The following is an 18,230-nucleotide window of genomic DNA, read 5'->3' as shown; positions in this document are numbered from 1 at the left end:
AGAGAGCGAATGGGTTGTTAATGAAATTCTCTGATTGTTAAAAGCACTTTGCAATGATCAGGTGGTAAATAATAATAAGAGGAAATAACATAAAGTGCCTAGATGCCACAGCAATAGTCACTATATAAATGCAGAAGAGATCAGACATGACTAGAATTTGCATTTTATGCAGCTTTTGAATGTGTATATGGAATATACGGTTGCTAATTTTTCCATAATACTGGTAAAATATTGTTCAAAATCTCTTCTCGCTATCTCATCACTTTAAAGACATCATATATAAACACCCATCTGTCCTAATGAAATGGTGAATGTGTTAAAGAGGTTCGAGAAAGAGCCTCTTTTCTCACATGGAAAGAAGAAGAGAGGAGGGAATAGTAACACTGGCAGGACAGCTTTGGAGACATGCACAAAGGTGATCTTTGAGAAACATGAGGGATAAGTAACTCTGTTACTGTATGACAGAGTATCCACGGTGGTCACGCAGCAAAAATACAGAACTGTGCTGTCTCTTTGCTGGGCTGTTGTTACAGAGGTGGTTCTTTTTAAATGGAATTGGGGAGAGGGGAGTGACAAGTATGGGTTTTTGTTTGTTGTTATTATTGCTGTTTAGTTCTTAGCTCTATCACTAACAGAATTCCCTACCAGATTTTTTCAAGTTTCCCAATCTCAGTGCTTATCATGAATTTGCCTTCAATTTTCACGTTATTTTCCCTTAGTACTTGTTCATAACCCAAGGCCCATTCATTAGGTATATTAAATCCTAGCCCATGGTTATTCTACTTTGGAAGACATGGAGAAGATGCTAAGAGTTGGGGAGGTTCTCTTAGTCATAGGGGCAGAGTCTGATTAGGATTCTGAGAAAGCAGAGACCTTGATAAAAACACCACTAGCCAAACAACACCGAGCAGTGAAAACTTAATCATCCAAAAAATACAATTCTCTCCCTTCCTTTGTCCTCTCCCTTTGTCAAATAAAAGATTGTTTCTAAAATCTTTTGTCTCTGGTTTTAAAAATCAGGATTGGAGTTGCACGTACAGCTATATTTCAAAATATCTCAAATTTCCAACTCCGAAGAAGACACATAAACTTTCTCAGAGAAACTTAGAGAAAGCAACTCTGCATATTCACAAAACTTTCGCTTATTTCTAGAATAGAATAGGAAAATGGAGAGATAATTACCAACATAAGAAAGGAGTAATAATATTATTAATAATGATATTAATACGAATACTTGGGAACCTAGAGCATGTTTTATCACAAAGATTCACCTGCCTTAAGGGAGATTCCAGGACAAGGAGGTCATTAAGGTTATATTTCTATCTTCAGGATTCAGCCAAAGTCAGACTCTCCGGAAAGCTGTAAATGCTCTCAGAACAGACTTTAGTAATGAGATTGGAACGAATGCTGGGACTGTGGCATAAAAGCATCTTCCTGTCCCTTGTTCTAAAAGTTAACTATTAAACCATATGTTGTTCATCCTGATTTATTTTACTCAACTCTAGAAGCAAGGACACTCTGATCAGATTACCCTGGGCAACTGAATACCTTAGTGAAGCCTTTTTGAAGACAGTGTTCTTCCCACCAACCTTACCCAAAGGGCTTCTATTATCAGACTATCAGTTCTGTGTTACTGGTGAAGGATGAAAGTATCTTTTTTTGAAGAACAAGTTCTTTCTCTCCCTGAGTTTTTCTGCTCTTTGGTACATTCAACATTTTAAGTACTTTATCTCCTCCCCACCCCACCCCCATTCCCTTTTTTCTACTCAGTTTATTCTTTTAATTATTTACAGACTTGCTTGTCTGGACACTTCGTTTTAGTAGAAGTTGGCTGATTTTTTTTCAACACCTTTTAGTGGAATGCAATAATAGACTCATAGAGAGTGAATCGGTCTTAACGGTGTTTTTAGGGTTTTTTTTGTTTGTTTGTTTTTCTGTGACAGAGATCTTCTCCCTTTATTGATTTCCCCCCGTGGACTGTCCACTCTACAGCCTGAAATGGCTACAATGGTGTCTGAAAAATTGGTTGTTAGTCACTGTTCAAACCATTTTTCAAAACAGCTCTTGTAAGCCCCATTTTACTCTGTTTTAAGGAGGGTTTTGTTAGGGCTGGTTTCGTTTTCTTTGAGGAGTCATGCTGGCAGAGAAACACGGTCTAGAACTTTGCTTTTAAATGTGGTATGATTGGGATTATAACCATACTGAATCTCAAAATGTATTATATTGAGACTGTGCAGCTAAAAGGAAAAAGAGGTCATAAGTCTTCAAGATTTTTCACAAACATGAAAACCAAGGGATACAAATGCTAGAGTTCACCAAGCACAACATGATACCCCACTGTTGAAAAGGTATTTTCTTATGCTCAAAATTCATTGTGGGGGGAGGACATCTATATGTGGGATTTTCCTCCATATTTTTAGTAATGGATACCTGTGAATATGCCTTATGTCTATGTAATATCCATGCAGTATCACATTTGTGAAAATGATACAAACAGCATGACAGGAAGCCCATTTTGAAAACAACTGAAAATAGCTCTTTCTTATGCTCATCTTCTAAAACTCTTAATTTTCACTTAACCAGGACTCAATGCTTTCCAGAGAAGAATAAAAGTTGAAGAATTTGGGCACTAAGAGAAAGGGTGAAAATAGGCAACGGTATTCAGATTTATAGAAAATGGCAATATTTGTTTAAAAAACCAGGATTTGGGGCCAACTTTTACAGTGAGTATTGATAAACACATAATAAAACTTCCTAAATATTCAAAAAGTGAAAGAATAAAACATCTAACTCATTTTAAATTTAGAGTAGTAATTGTGAAGACACAAATCAAAATTGACAATGGCTCAAATTTGAGAGAAGGACATTGAAACATTCACTGCCAGTGGAGGAAAGGTGAACATGAGAGATACAGCCCAGGAAAAACCTCATGATGAGTAATCCAAAACTCAACATCGTATAATAAAGTTTGCCTATTTTTCTTTTCAGGGAAGTATTTAAAGAAAGATGGTTCCATTTTTTTTTTGTAGTTTCTTTCTTTTCTTTCTTTTTCTTTTCTTTCTTTCTTTCCTTCTTTCTTTCTTTCAGCTAAAATATCACTCTAAATTCTAGGGAAATTTTAGGAGTTCCTCTTAGAAGATCTGACCCAGATGAAGTAAGTGGTTATGGTAAAGTGATAAACTCAGCCAATCTTTACTAAGCCCCAAGTTCCTGCTTAAAGCGAGGTTTTGGGGCTTAGAGTGCAAACTGGTACTCAGTGGTCCGACTGCACAAGCGCAAATTAGAAAATTAGGCCTACCAGGCGCCTGGGTAGCTCAGTTGGTTAAGCCTCTGACTCTTGGCTTTGGCTCAGGTCCTGATCTCAGAGTCCTGTGAGATGGAGCCCAGGAGCAGGCTCATGCTCAGCAGGCAGTCTGCTTGTCCCTCTCCTTCCCCCTCTTCCCCTCCTCCTACTTTCTCTCTCTTACTCTCTCTCTCTCTAAAATAAATGAATAAATAAAATCTTAAAAAAAGAAAGGAACAGAAAATCAGGCCTGAGTACTACCCTGGAAAATAAAGATTCTCAATCTGAAGGGTAGTCCTACCACTGCTTTACTGTATGTGGAAACCATGGCTAAATTATATATCTCTATTTTCAATGAACCTAAGGAAAAAACAATGTGTGGTTTTTTTGTATATATTTTCCAAGCTGTAAACTGTAAAAGGCATCTAAAAGTAAAGTGATATTAATGCCTCATGAGAGAAACATATAGAATTGGTGATGAATGGATTAAAAATATTTTAAATGTTTGCTTTATAAAAATACTAAATACTACTAGTACTACTATTACTACTACTAATCCTTCCAGAAGGTTGGTGGGAAAAGGGTCTACAGAATACAATTGTTGGGAAGAATCAGCAGATTTTTATTTTGGAGAAAAAGACGAGGACAAGACATGGAAGGCCTTTCATGGGAAGTCAAACCCCTTGGTCTATGAGAACTAATAACAACCTGTCTCCTAAAACCAAAGGAGGCAGTAAAGAAAGCTGCCTGGACTCGTGTGCTTCACCCTTCTGGGGATCCTGTGAATCCATAGCCCTGGGTTCATATTTCTATTAAAATGATAACACAATAAAATCTCATCATCACTTTGTTTGCTTTGATGAAATTGGCCATGCTCCCAATCAAATTATACTATAAATTTCTTTCCCACTACCAATTAGGTAAACATAAAACCAGGCACAAGCATTCGGTAATGGAGAAAAGATGGGTTTTAGAGTCTTAGAACCTTGAGTTTGTATCCTATTTCCACCCCCTTAACAAGTCATTTAACCTCTCTAGGTCAAAGTTTTCTTATCTATTAAGTAAAGATAATGGTACCTATCTCACAGGATTATTTTAAGAATTAAATGTAAAATGTTTGGTTTGAGAGGTCACTCAATAAAAGGCAACCAAATCATTGCCTGAAGTAAAATCCAGATAAAACATATTTAGCCAGGACTATTGCTCTGGGAGGTAGATCTGCTGTCCATGCTACAAAATCCATTAAGCTGAAATAATTTGGTCATTTTAACAATTCTCTTTAGAGACTTTTTAAATGACATTTCCCAAAAGTCAAGCTAACTTATGGTTATATGGAATTGCTGCCTTTAAAAGAGGGCTTTATTCAGTTCATAAAATAGTGCATCTGGTTTTGTTCCCCCAAATCTGGGATCATAGAACCTTCAACCACAAAAGATAAGAGTGACACTTAGAAAACCAGGTTTCTTAAAAGCGTGGTAGGGAATGAATGGAGATGATCAGGATGACAGGAAGTGCCCCCAAGTCAAAGTAACATGGAGAAGAAATCTGCCCTGCAGATGAAGAAGAATGGAATGACACTTGAAACACTTGTGAGAAATGGAGGAGTAACGAGCAATATTGAGTCCTAGAAGACTGTTAAGATGTGATCGAAACTCCGACTCTGAGGTGAGAGATAAGGATTCAAGAATACATACCTGTGGGAAGAAAAGCAGTGAGAGCAAAAGTCCTAGCAATTGAGAAGCATTTAGGAACAAAATCCTTAAGTGGATGTTCCAAGGTGGTGCTAGCTTCAGAAAATACAAATATTGATGGGTTAAATCAGGACTGAGGAAAATATAAAACCAAATATGGGCAGCTCAGAGGGAAAAAAATAGGCAGCTTGGGACTCAACTGTCATCACAATTCATTTGTGTTTCACATCCCACTGTTTGTGACATTAACAGAATTTCGAATTTAGCAATGAACTATTTTTGTATTGTGAATCTCTGCAGCCATTTTCCATATGTAGCTACCACTGCAATGAGCAATAATAGCCTTTTGATCTTTAAAATACTTCCAATTAATACTATTCAAATTAGGGGTCACCTAAGAGTTTCTCATGTTAATTCACTTTTTCTTCTACTTGAAGTGGAGTGTTATCCCTGATCTTTATTTGCATCAAGTCCAAATTATTTGACTATTTTAGTAACACATCCTTTGGTCACTTTCGCTTTTATTGTCATTTTTTTTTTCAAAAGATAAAGTTAGTTTCAGATATTTGAATTCTATTTTCACTTAACTAGAATAGCTAAAGCAAATATTTGCATGAAGGCATTTAAACAGGTAAAGTTTACTCACAGAGTTCCTACTGTGTGTCAAACATTAAGCAAGACAATTTTTAGTATTAGTATTTTTATATTAATGAAGATGAATTACATATATATAATTCATATTACATACACACACACACACATATGGTGAGTTTATATTCATTGCACCCAGGGCTCTTATGTCATCTTGTTTTTATTGCTGTCATTAATGGATATCATCTATTGAGTATTTATTATGTTCCAAGAACTCTTGCAGGTGCTGTGTAATGAGGCCATTATTGCTCCATTTTCCATTTGAGGTCTTAGGCACAAGAAATAGCATGTCCATGAGTATATGATTTGAATGGGGAGGTGATAACCACAAACATGGCTGTGCAACTACAGAATTTACGTTCTTTTCACCATGTAGTTCTGCCTACAGGCAAGCCTACAGTTTTAGAAAGTTACCATAATGTGTTGTCAGGATTTCACACAACTGCTTTGTTCTCATACAATGTTACTCCACTGTGTCATCATTCTCTTAAAATCATTTACACTTCCACAGAATATCTATACTGATGTTCACATGCCTTTTCTTTTTAAATGTAATTCAATTTAAAACATTCTTTAAGCACCTACTATGTGGCACATGCTAGGCTAGATATCTTTGTTTGCTATCATGTTAAAATACAGATCTACAATGTAGAATCTTTTCCTTCCTGAAGATGACTCTTTATCTAAAATTGTATTTCTTATCCTTTTCAGCCACTGATGGTCTAAAGAAATGTAGAACCATGTGAAAAACATGAGCTTTAGACTTAAAAGTTCCTTTTAATAAAACAAACCTAGTTAGTCACAAATTGTTGAAACAAAATCTGTAACATGAAGGTCATTTAAGGCAGATTTAAACATCATTTCTACCTAGAAACAGAAAATTAGTCTGCGTAATGTCATTTATCTACTGAGCTAAATTATATTATAATTTTCAGCTATAAATGCTGATTCTTAATGTGTGTCACAAAGATGATATCTTGACCTACCCCCAGTAGGAAATGTGTTTTGAGTTGTTTTGTCAGTAGTGATAATGGAATTGCACTGGACAAAATATATTTTCGGCAAGTTTCCTTGGTAATGAAAATAACTGTAATAGTAATAATAATAATAATAGTAATTAGCATCATAATAATGATACCATTTGTTGAATACTTTACTATGTGCCAAGTACCGTGATTAACACTTTACATGCATTATTTTATTCATTTCTCAAAATATCTCATGAGGTATATACTATTAATAATCTAATTTAACAGAGAGGGCACTGAGACACACAGAGGTCAAATAACCTGCCCAAGATCACACAGATGGAGAAGAAGCAGAGCCAAACTTTGAACCCAGTGACTTTGTCTCTCACACCTATATTAGGTGTGCGAAATAGCAGGTGCTATGATGTGTGTGCCCAAGAATATTGCATTTGTGCTCTTCTGTCTACATCAACTAGAACAGGGACCCAACTGGTTTGTAAGCTCAAATCTGAAGACAGCTAACAGGAGTTAAAATTTGAGTTGCTGCTATTCATATTGCCTGCCAATTAAAATGCTCCCTTCTGAGAAGACAGTGGCTGGTTGGCATAACCCTAGAACTTAATACATGTTCAAAAAAGTATCTGATGAATGTTAACAATGGTTTCTCTAAGTGCTGAGTTAATAGGTGATTTCCCTTCCCACCCTCTTTAAAAAAAAATATGTTGTCCAATTGTCTAAAATATTTTCACCAAGGGCATATGTACTTAGGTGAGCAAGTGAAAAATTAGAACTTCACTTTAAAAAATTCTTTGTGTTTTGTTTTACTATTAGGTTGTTAGTCTCAGTTAAATAATGATTCCCTCTGGGAAATCTTTCTAGTTGCTCTACTCTCTGATCTATTCAGGGACGGTACTCTTTACTCTGTCCTCCATAGAACTTTTTGAAAGCCTTATACTACTGTTAATTGTTTGTCACCTCTACCTTTAGTCCCATGAAGACTGAATCCATAATTTATTTACCTCTTAAACCCCTGGGCATCTAGAGTGACTTGCATTTAGTTCATTAAAAACAAACAACTCAGAACACACATACAAACACACACACACACACGCATGCAGGCACACACAAACAAGCAAAAAATTGAAAAAGAATGATCGTGTGGTTGACTGCACACTTTTTGGTCCTTGCATGTGTCTTGTTTCTCCCTTTACATTATGTGCAGGTCTCCATTAAAAAGTGCTTCCCACAACAATATTCAGGAATATCCTGAACTGACTGGTTTGTTCCCAGAGAAGTTTATGAATGCATTAAGGTAGGCACACATGCACACGCACGCACACACACACACTCACATTCATACAAACACATTATGAAATATCATGAATATAATTGGAAGTCATGGTGAATGCAGTAGGCAATGTCTCAAAAATGGAGCATATTTTTTTTTTAGTTTCTAATTTGATCTTTTTTTATTATGTTATGTTAATCACCATACATTACATCATTAGTTTTTGATGTAGTGTTCCATGATTCATTGTTTGCGTATAACACCCAGTGCTCCAAAAATGGAGCATATTTTAATCTTTATATTACTTAACATTTTACGTTTAGTAATTTTACTCTCTATCCCTAATATACTATATACCCTAATATAAACTTCATGACGGTATAAACTTTATTTTATTCACCACTGTATCTCGAGTTCCTAGAAGAGAACATGGCACTAAATATTCAAGAAGTATATGTTTTTAAAAAAAGGAAGAAAAAGATATATAAGTTCTCACAGTATTTCTCATATTGTTCTGGAAATAATAAAAGGGGTGGGTGTTTTCAGTACTTTTCCAGAAAAACATGAATCAGCAGTGAAACTGCAAGCTCTCATCCTGTTCCTCAGACCAACTACCAAATTCCTTCATGTACAATATGTCCCTGCTAGCCTACTGATACCCAATTCCTGGCACTACTGAGCACTAGCTGAGAGCAGCTTGAGAGTCTCTATATTTTGCCCTACCTGCCAACTATGGAGGCTGCTGTCATACAGACTCCAGTATTTCCTACAAGTCAGCTGAGCCTCCAGAGGGGCAATGGAAAGAGATACAGAAGTTTTCCTATTATCAGGTATCCTCAAAGAGGATAGTGGTAACAAATCACTGGGTGATGATAGTAGAAATGGAATTAGAAGGTCCCAGTGATGCCTCCCATCCCAGACTTGGGGATACAGTCTCCTGTTGAGAGGGAAGATGAAGGACCCTACAAGGTTTACTTACGTTTTGCAGCTTCCAAATTGTAGCAGGATCCTACTATGTGAAATTACTATTAGCAAATGTATACTTATACTGATATAATACAATGAAAATCTTGAGTTTTACTCAAGAGGAGATTATGTGGCAATTCCCTAGTATGGAGAAGATAATATTCTAATAAATTATCCTAGATTTTGAGTTTTTTCAGACAACCGACTGTCTTGTTCCTATTCATCTTTGTCTCTCTAGTACCCAGACTCAACATATGACTTAGTATATAGTAGTTTTCAATAAATGATAGCTAAAAAAATTAAAGAATGTTTTATACAATGCTGAGATATGATTTAAAGGGTCAAACAAAAGCAGAGTTTTTCTAAGCTTGATCTTTCCAGTTTTATTTTCACATATTACTGAACACTAGTGTCTTAGTGTTAATATAATAAACTCTCATAAACTGTGGTATGGAAATCCTACCATTTTATGTTCATATACCAGAAATTTTAAAGTCAAAAATCTTGAAACAGTGATTTTCAAACTTGAGTGTGCATTATTAAGCTGGGTAGCTTTCTAAATTCTAGATCCCCGGACTCCCTCCTCAGAGCTTCTAATTCAGAAATTCTAGAATGAGGCCCAGGAATCTTCATTTTGACAAGCAGCCTAGGAAATCCTGATACAGGTGGTCTTTGGACAACTTACTATGGAATGGGTTACATAGATAATGCAAAAAAAAAAATCCTTATGCTTCACCTTTTCAATATGGAGAAAAAACTAGCCTATTCAATGTGACTCAACCATCAAATTTACCTGTGAAAAGACCAGGCAGTTTGCTAAGACTTTTGAAAATGAACCAAGGGAGGATGCAAGGGCAAGGAACATTACATTTTAAGCTAGAAAGGGTTCTTTTTTAAAACTTGACAAAGACTGGCAGGGCGCTTAAAGTAAAAGTAGAAGAATGGCAGCAGTGCAGCAATGTTTCATGATCAACTCAGGGAAGCAATGTTGATTCAAGAGGTTTACTTGGTAAAATGCGTTTTAATGGTTTTTATAAATGCGGATGCCTTCTAAATCTTTGGCTTACTCTTAAAATATATACATATATATTTATATGAAATGATTTTAAAAATTTCCTCTTTAATGCCTAATTTGCCATAAGATCTTGGTCTTGCTAACATCATGGCACTAATTGTAGCTCCTCGCCCAACCCCCTGAAACTTATCCCCTGGGATTGAAAGGAGATTAGTCTACTCCTCCACACATGTCCCAGGGAAGGTACGGCTTCTGCTTCTGCCCTGACCTTTAGGTCTCTGCAGCCTCTAATTATTTTCAATGGGAGTTGTCTTACCACTGAGCTCTCTAAAAACTCAGAGTTTGCCATTTTTTAAGAGCGTTAGTAATGAATGATGGAAATTATTTTATTATTCTTATGAATGTTGTAAATTGCATGACTTGTCATGGTTTTCTCTTTGTCTTGGCTGCAAGGAAGTTTAAAGGCAAATGTATAACACTTCACTGAATGTAATTTGTATGCTGACTTTACTCCTGAATCCACTTTTATGTCCTTGCCCTTGTTTATGGTTTTGTTTTATTTTGTTTATTTTTCTTACCTACTTCTAAATTCACGTATTTCACTGTGCTATCTGTTTTGTTTCCTTTGTCAGCCATTTTAATTCCCTCATTGGAACAAGGTGGCAGAAAGAAATGAAGAAAACAAAACAAAAAGTGTGTGTGTGTGTGTGTGTGTGTCTTTTAGTTATATATATCAAACTCACCCAAAGTATAAAATAAAAACTAACCTCCTGAAATAATGGAGACATTTTGTAGTCTTTGGGCTAATAGATTCACTTGATTACTTGCAGGATTGCAACTTAGGGAGGCATAAAATTAAAATACCTTTAAGAGAAAATCCATATGAAATTCAACATAGGTATTCTCAGCACCAGATCATTACATCTGACATCCTTCAAGTACCGAAAGCCAACTATAGCTATGTTAAAACATGTGTGTTCAGTCTTTAGCCTGACTGTATAAGAAACAGTCCTAGACTTAATCAGTCTAACAAAGTGCACAATTCTGAAAACATTTTTCCTTTAAGAAAGTATACATGTATACATGCAATAATATGTGTTTCCTTATATGTATTTTACACACACAGAACACACACATTTTACCTAGACTCTTCAAACCGAACACCTCAGTCCTTTGCCTCCATTATTATTCTCTTTTAATTAAGTAATTTTCATTAAAGCAACAAAGAAGGATAAGTCATCTCAACTCTGAAAGCTCATCCTCAAGTTGGAGTAGTCTATTTTTTGCATTTCCTCTAATAATGATCCAGCTAGTCTCAGACTGATTTTAGTAAAATTTAGGCAAAGTTAAGAGAACTCTAACTGGGCACTAGACATCTTAACGATGCTACTCATCTTGATTTGTCTTTATGTGATGGCTCTGGACTGAAATACTATTATGTTTGGGATTTAAATGTAATTTTTGTTCTTGTATTAATTTCTAGATCTCATATCCTTCCAGACACCAAAAGAATATAGTACTACCCTGGAATAATGTCAAATTATGCTCATTTTGGGGGAAATGGGCTCCCCCCAGCATGGGCAACCAATAGTTGATTCATACTTCCATTACATCACAATTGGATTACAGAATTGCTCTTTAGTCTGACCTCTGCATGTCTCTTGCAACTCACTTGTAGACAGTCCAGAAGCTAGCAGCTGGACTTCATTTTTGTTCCAGCGGTCACCATTTTGTTTCTCCAATTCACTGAGAGTTTCACTATTGACAAGTCTACCCCAAATTCCAAAAGGCACTTAAATTTAATGGGTTAAATCAGAGAGAAAATATTACCATTACCTTTCCATAGGTTCATGTCACTCAACTATATTTTGCCATGCATTACTCATATATCAAAAGGGTGTAATGATACTATTCTCCAATAGAAGACTAAAGAAAATACTTAGCAAAAGTAAGTGATTGCAAAACACTTTTTAAAATCAAAGTGCTGTATTTTTGTTTTTGTTTTTTTAATCTTGCATGGAACTCTGGCTCAATTTTTGAGCCTTTCCAAGTCCTCATAATTCTGTGGTATTCATAATAAAACCGGCAGATGGTTTAGTCTCTGAACATATGCTTTAAATGCCCCCTTTGCTATTTCAAAATAATGGACCAAACTGTGCCCTCAAATAGTCACAAGAAACTTTAAGGAGGAAAACCGAGAATAGAATATTATCCAGTGGGAATTAAACCTTAAAAAATATATTTTCTAAACTTTCTTATGAGCTTTATTCTACATACTAAGACAAACTATGCTTTTTAATAAAATAGGATATAGTAAAGAAAAATCCTGACCAGCACAATATTGCATGGTTCAAGGAACAGATTAGAAGGCAAAATATAAGTTTTATATATTTATATTTTAGATTTCTGCTTCTCTAAAACTTTATGAGAGTCATCTGATCTAATTTCTGGGTGATTGTCAGATTTTCCATTTTTATTATTATTCTGACTATTATTACTATCATGTAGATGTTTTATTGTTAAAGCACTTTGAAATTATTAATCAGCTAATTTAGTTTAAATTATGTTTATGCCTTTGTTTTAAATCCATGTTATTCATAGTTATTATAACCCTAAAATGCTATTTCGCCAGCCAATTATTCTCATTTCAAAAACAGCTTGTTGTCAATGAAAGCAAATTTTCTAGGTTTTCAGAATATGAAATTCATCCTCAGTGGATATGCATGTTTTGATAATGCTGTTCACATAACCTAGCTATACTTAGGAGGGCATCTCTGTTTCTTAATGTCTATATTTTATACATAGAATGAGCCTTTATTTCCACACTTAACATTTTGATGTGTTTAAGTTTGGTTTTGAAAAAGCCTCTAAACTACTCTCACTTACTTCACAATGTCCACAACACTCAGTAATCTGATCAACATTTCAGATAAAAAGACCATACGATTGATAATAAGGACACTTTTGTTATTATAGAAGCCTGAAGTTTAAGTAACTACTTCAGAACTGTAATGTCCCTTTCGAAATTCTGAACAAGGACTAGCTTGGTGCAAATGGAAAACCGAGTTTACTTGGAAAAATAAATGCAATAGTTGTACCCAAATGTGTTTGGGACACTGTTAAAACAGGTCATATTTAAATGTTGAGAATAACTAAAGAACCCTAACTCAGGAGGTAATTGTATACATATATCCACAAATATCTGAGCAAAATTTATAACTCTTATTGGGGCAAAACATTAACATATCCTTCTGCTAATAAAGACATGAAGTAACTCTGAGAAAACCCTCTCTCGTTTCTCTAACTTTCACAGTAAATGCAGCACTGAAACTAAATTCTCAGTCAACTTAGAAATACGCCAAGCAGTATTTCAATAAACAACAAATTGATTTTCAAAAACCCACCAGATTAAAAACTCCCCCCCCCGCCATCGTTCCCTTGCATCCCCTTGTTCTTTCACTTTCCATGCACACACAATCACACTTACCTGCACAAGTCTGAAACATCAGTCTATGTATTTTTTTTGAAATGTACTCTGTACCGATGCATTTTTCTGTGTTTCTTTCTAACCCTCGGGAATGTTAAGAATTTAGGAAGAGAGCCACAGCTTAAGAGAGCAATTATTTGCCAGTAAATACTCAATTTGCTTGTCCTGTGATTTTTCTTCTAACTTGCATATTCAATAATCCATCCCTGACTGCGTCACGAGCACAAAAAGTCTTTTCTCCAAAGGAGAACACTTTCACCAATCAACCTTCAGCCATGCCAGGGCACAGCTCGTCAGGGTGATTTGTTAGCTTTAATTAATAATTCCTCATGCTGGCCATTTTAACAAATAACGCAGTGAGACTGGGACGCTGGATGGCTATGATTCAGGCCGATAAAACTACAGTGGAAGGAGGTGGGGAGGGGTGTGTGGGGGAAAATCAGACGCCTTTTATAAACACCTCTAATCATACTCTTTCAGTTTACAGTATAGAGGACATCTCAGCTGAATTACCACGTTATGTCCACCAATTTGTATTCAGATGGGAGCCATATGTTCCTCCACTTTATCTGCTAAGGCCTCCTTGGTGCCAACGCAGTTCGGGCAGACAACATTTACAAAAGAGGTCTCTAGCCTCCAGATTGCAAAAGTTTACTGCAGGGTGAAGTTGAGAAATCAGACATATAAGGCACTTCTCAGTGAGCCTGCGTAACAGTCTAGAAACACAGAGGTAAGAATTATGAGTGTCAGATTCACTCTTATTCACTCTTATCCTGCTGGGCATTACATTTCGTCTTTTTAAAAGAAATCTCATACCTCATCCTCAAAACAGTTAATAATAATGGCTGATTTGTCCATGCATTCCACAAACATTTACTGAATCCCAACTATACGCCAACCACTGTATTAAATGCTGAGAATTTTTTATGGAAGTAAGACTTCTCCAGTGAAATGACACAATCCATGTATTTTTTTTTTTCTAAAAATACAGGTAATGTGCTTGAACACCACCACCAAACAGCGTGCAAATAAAAATAAAGATTCTTAACACTGTCTGTGTGGTTCAACCAAGTAATCAGTACTTGCAGCACGCTTCAGTCCACGTGCAAAAGGAATGCTCAGAGTAAAAACAAAGAGTATGAACAGGTAAAAACAGGTTTTTTTTCAAAGATTAGAAAATTCCCCTCAATGTGATTAGAGAACTCAGAAACATACCAATCTGTTCATAAGCAAGTTAAAACATTCATAAGCAGTTGAGAAACACACATAGGAAATTTTATTCATGACCCTGATCTAATGTGTGTGTGTGTATGATTGCAAGTTCATTAATTTATTGGATACATATTTATTGAATACCTACTTTATTCTAGGAACCACTAAGTAATACTGGGTATCCAGAGATTAAAAACAAACACACAGCCCTTGTCTTCAAGAAGCTCACAATTTAGTCACTAGACTCTAAAGGAGAAAAAAACGTATCTAAGCGGAAAACACAAGAATACTATATAGCAAGAGCAATGACACAAATATGCATAAAAGTAGGAGGCAGAGCTACTTGGACTACTTCTAAAGGTAGAGTGGGAATATCATTGGTAGGAAGAATATTCTAGGGAGAGGCAACATTCAAACCCTTTCTAAAACTCTTACTGGAATTAGATGACCAGTTAGAAACTGTGGTATTTAAAGCATGACAATTTCAGATCCATAACGGCAAACATTTCAGGATTTCAAAATAAATTTCCTAAGAAAAAAAAATGCTCCCCCAAACTATAATATCTGGACGTCATCAGAAAAGTACGCAGCATCTCCAGAACTGGAACAAACAGTGACAATATATGTCTTTCTTACTTTCAGTGTGTTACTTTCAGTGAGTTTCAGTTGGGCCAGACAAGTGGGAAGCATTTGTGACACACATTGCCTTTTTGTTCCTTCCAGGCCATTTATCTTCTTTTACTGTACATACTTGTACAGCTTCTGTTTTCATTGTACCATAAGATAAATCATATCTACATGACCATTAAGGAAGGGGAAAATCTATATCCATTTAGTGGTCACACATATAACTCTAGTCACAAAAACTAAGGGTGAAAATCTTGAGGAAAATAAATGATACCCTCAACCCCCCAAAAAGGCTCTTTCAGAATCAATAAATGCTCCTGCAAATTGTGTATAATTCTTAATGACACTGAACATCTTATTTTGTATTAAATTCAACAGCGTGAGGCCGAATACTGCATTTACCATAGATAAGTAACACATAGCCGGTTTGAAGAACTGATACAATGTATTAATCCATTCAATACATATTTATTGAGCACTTGCTATGTATTAAGTACCTACCAGTAATTGTTTGGTTTTTATTTCTGTAATGTTCACATATGGTAATAGTTATTACTCACTGAGTGCTTATTATTTGTTAGGAACTGATCTAAGGATTTTATATATATTATCTCATTTAATCTTCACAGTGATATTATGAAGTAGGTACTAGTATCATCTCCATTTAACAGATTATGAAACTCATCGGTAGTGAATCTGGATACGCACTATGTGGATTCATTCTAAATTATCAGACCAGTGCCAATAATGCCCACCAAAAATCAGTCCCATTACCTTATAGTTACATAGTCACATGTAGGCTTAGGTTATTATTTTTAATCTAGCAAAATTAAGGTGGTTTTGAGGTTAATTTGAGAATTAAACTGTATCTACTATGAGGCATGTCTCACAAAATAAGACTTAAATAATAGTGTTTATGGTATCAACAGGCTCATAGGCTGCACTGAGAGATTAACTGACAACAAACTTGAATCAGGCATGTTTTGTGTGATAAAAACTAGCACCATAAAACCATATGCTTTGGCATCCCCCTTCTCCTTATTAAAACGCCATAGACTCATAGAAGGTAATTCAGAATCTTCCCCATTTTTAGAAGCAGATTGAGTGAGTGGCTTAAAAAGAGGGGAGAGGACTTTGAGTCCTAGCTTGGCCACTAACTAGCAGTACATCCTCCCAAATTATTTAGGTTCTCTGAGGCTCAATTTTCTCATCTCTAAAATGGTTTGTTGGGGAAAATTAAAGGAGATAATTTACATTAAGGTACATAGCATAGAAACTAGCTCTGAATAGGTGTACAATATATGGCATTTCAAGTATCCAGAGTTAAAGCTTATCAGATACAACTAAGATTTACTATTTCTGGACCAAATAACACATACATTATCTAAGCCTGCCTTAGACAATAAATGTAAATAAGTCTTAGCTAATGCAAATCAGAGTTGGTAATCTGGCAGAATTTCCTTTGAGAATGTTTATAATAGAGCTGAATGGTTATATTTAAGAAAACAGCTGACAGAAAAATAGATGACATGGGAGCTTACCAGTTAACAATAGAAAAAAATTCTTACTTTTCCAAGTGATTAATACAATATTACATTTTATTTCATGGAGATGGAAAACCCTATTTGGCATTCACTGGGGAAGCCAGAACTTAGCACAACCATTTGCTCTCCTCAGATAACTATCAGCATTCTCCAACTCCAAGGACTCTGATGCCCTCTCCACATACTTTCTTCTCTCTTGGACCTTGATTAAGTCCAGCCGTCTCCAGTTCCTGCCCTATTGGAGCAAATATTATTGGAACACATATTTATTGATGGTGATAAAGCTGTTTCTAGGTGACATGGAGTATTTCTTCATGGAGGAGTCATTGGAGGGGCTTCACGAAGGCTCTCACTTACTTGAATGTGTATGTAAAGTTTCTCCTTTGGGGATTTCTTTGGGATAAGGGACTGCTTAGATCCTGCATTATTGGTCCTTAGCCTATGGCCTCTGGCTGAAATCAGGTTTGTACGGGAAAACTAGCAGATGAGTTGGTGAGCATAGGAACTGCCTGCGCCATACTAACCTGGGCAGCCAGAGCTTTTTAGAATCTGCTCATTTCTCAACTGGAAATCCTAATTGGTAGAAAGTTAAAGTATGGAAAACTACTTCACATGCTCTTTCTCTAGATTGGTAGCAATGACTTAGTAAAATTTTGGTCTGGTTGGGTCCCTGCTTCCTTACTAACTGCTTGAGTCTTTAGTCTCATATCAGAAATTTAATCTTTTGGTCAAAAATGATGACAACTGGAAGTTATTACAGAAACATCTCAAAGTAGATGCTATTTTTTATAACCTTTCCCCAAATAAATCCCATATATTTTATAATTTACAAACTTATGCATTTTTGCATACATATATAAATACCTAATACCTAAATGTTTTACTAAGTGATAACTAAATAATGAAGGAGAGGAATGATGATTTACTTTCAGTTTCAAATTTAGATTTCTGTCTAAGCAAGAATTTTAGAATTCTAACATTCTGAAATTGTTAAATGTTGATCAATATATTTGGCTGTACTAGGCTGAGGTTAAAAACCTTGAGTTTTTTCAAAAGTTCCTAGTCCCTTGAGGCATTGCTTTCTCAGTGAAAATCTCCAACCTTTACAAATGTGAAAATTGGGATTCCCTGAAGGAGAAAAATGTTTCTGGTCAGAGAACTAGTCATGGCTAGTACACAGAGTGAAGGAGTCCAAGATCTTATCAGCTTTCCTGTGACCTTGTTATGTGATAAGCTACAAATCATTTAATATCCTCCTATGTCTCAATTTTGTCTTCTTTTTTTAAAAAGACTTACTTATTTATTTGAGAAAGAGAGAGAATGTGAGGGGGAGAATCCTTAAGCAGACTACCCACCACATGCAGAGCCCAGTGTGGGGCTCGATCTCACAACCCTGAGATCATGACCTGAGCTGAAATCAAGAGTTGGACAATTTTTTTTTAATTTTATTATGTTAGTCACCATACAATACATCATTAGTTTTTGATGTAGTGATCCA

General features: G+C 35.6%; 1 protein-coding gene across 16 annotated transcripts in view; it reads right to left on the bottom strand.

Moving 5' to 3' along the window:
- Positions 1 to 18,230, bottom strand: part of ZBTB20 (zinc finger and BTB domain containing 20) — a 764,927-nt gene that overhangs the window by 424,617 nt on the left and 322,080 nt on the right. For 2 of the 16 annotated variants that reach the window (XM_081796666.1, XM_081796675.1), the window contains exon 1: positions 13,350 to 15,632. The exons of the other annotated variants lie outside the window; for them this stretch is intronic. The gene's annotated coding sequence lies outside the window, so the exon portion shown is untranslated. Of the gene's footprint in view, positions 1 to 13,349; positions 15,633 to 18,230 lie in introns of those variants that run through there. 16 annotated transcript variants of the gene reach the window in all.

This window comes from Leptonychotes weddellii, chromosome 1 (assembly GCF_054177405.1).
Source record: "Leptonychotes weddellii isolate Sample4059 chromosome 1, ASM5417740v2, whole genome shotgun sequence".
Taxonomy (NCBI): domain Eukaryota; kingdom Metazoa; phylum Chordata; class Mammalia; order Carnivora; family Phocidae; genus Leptonychotes; species Leptonychotes weddellii.
Note: the sequence above shows the minus strand (reverse complement) of the source record. Positions and strands in the feature narration are given on the sequence as shown.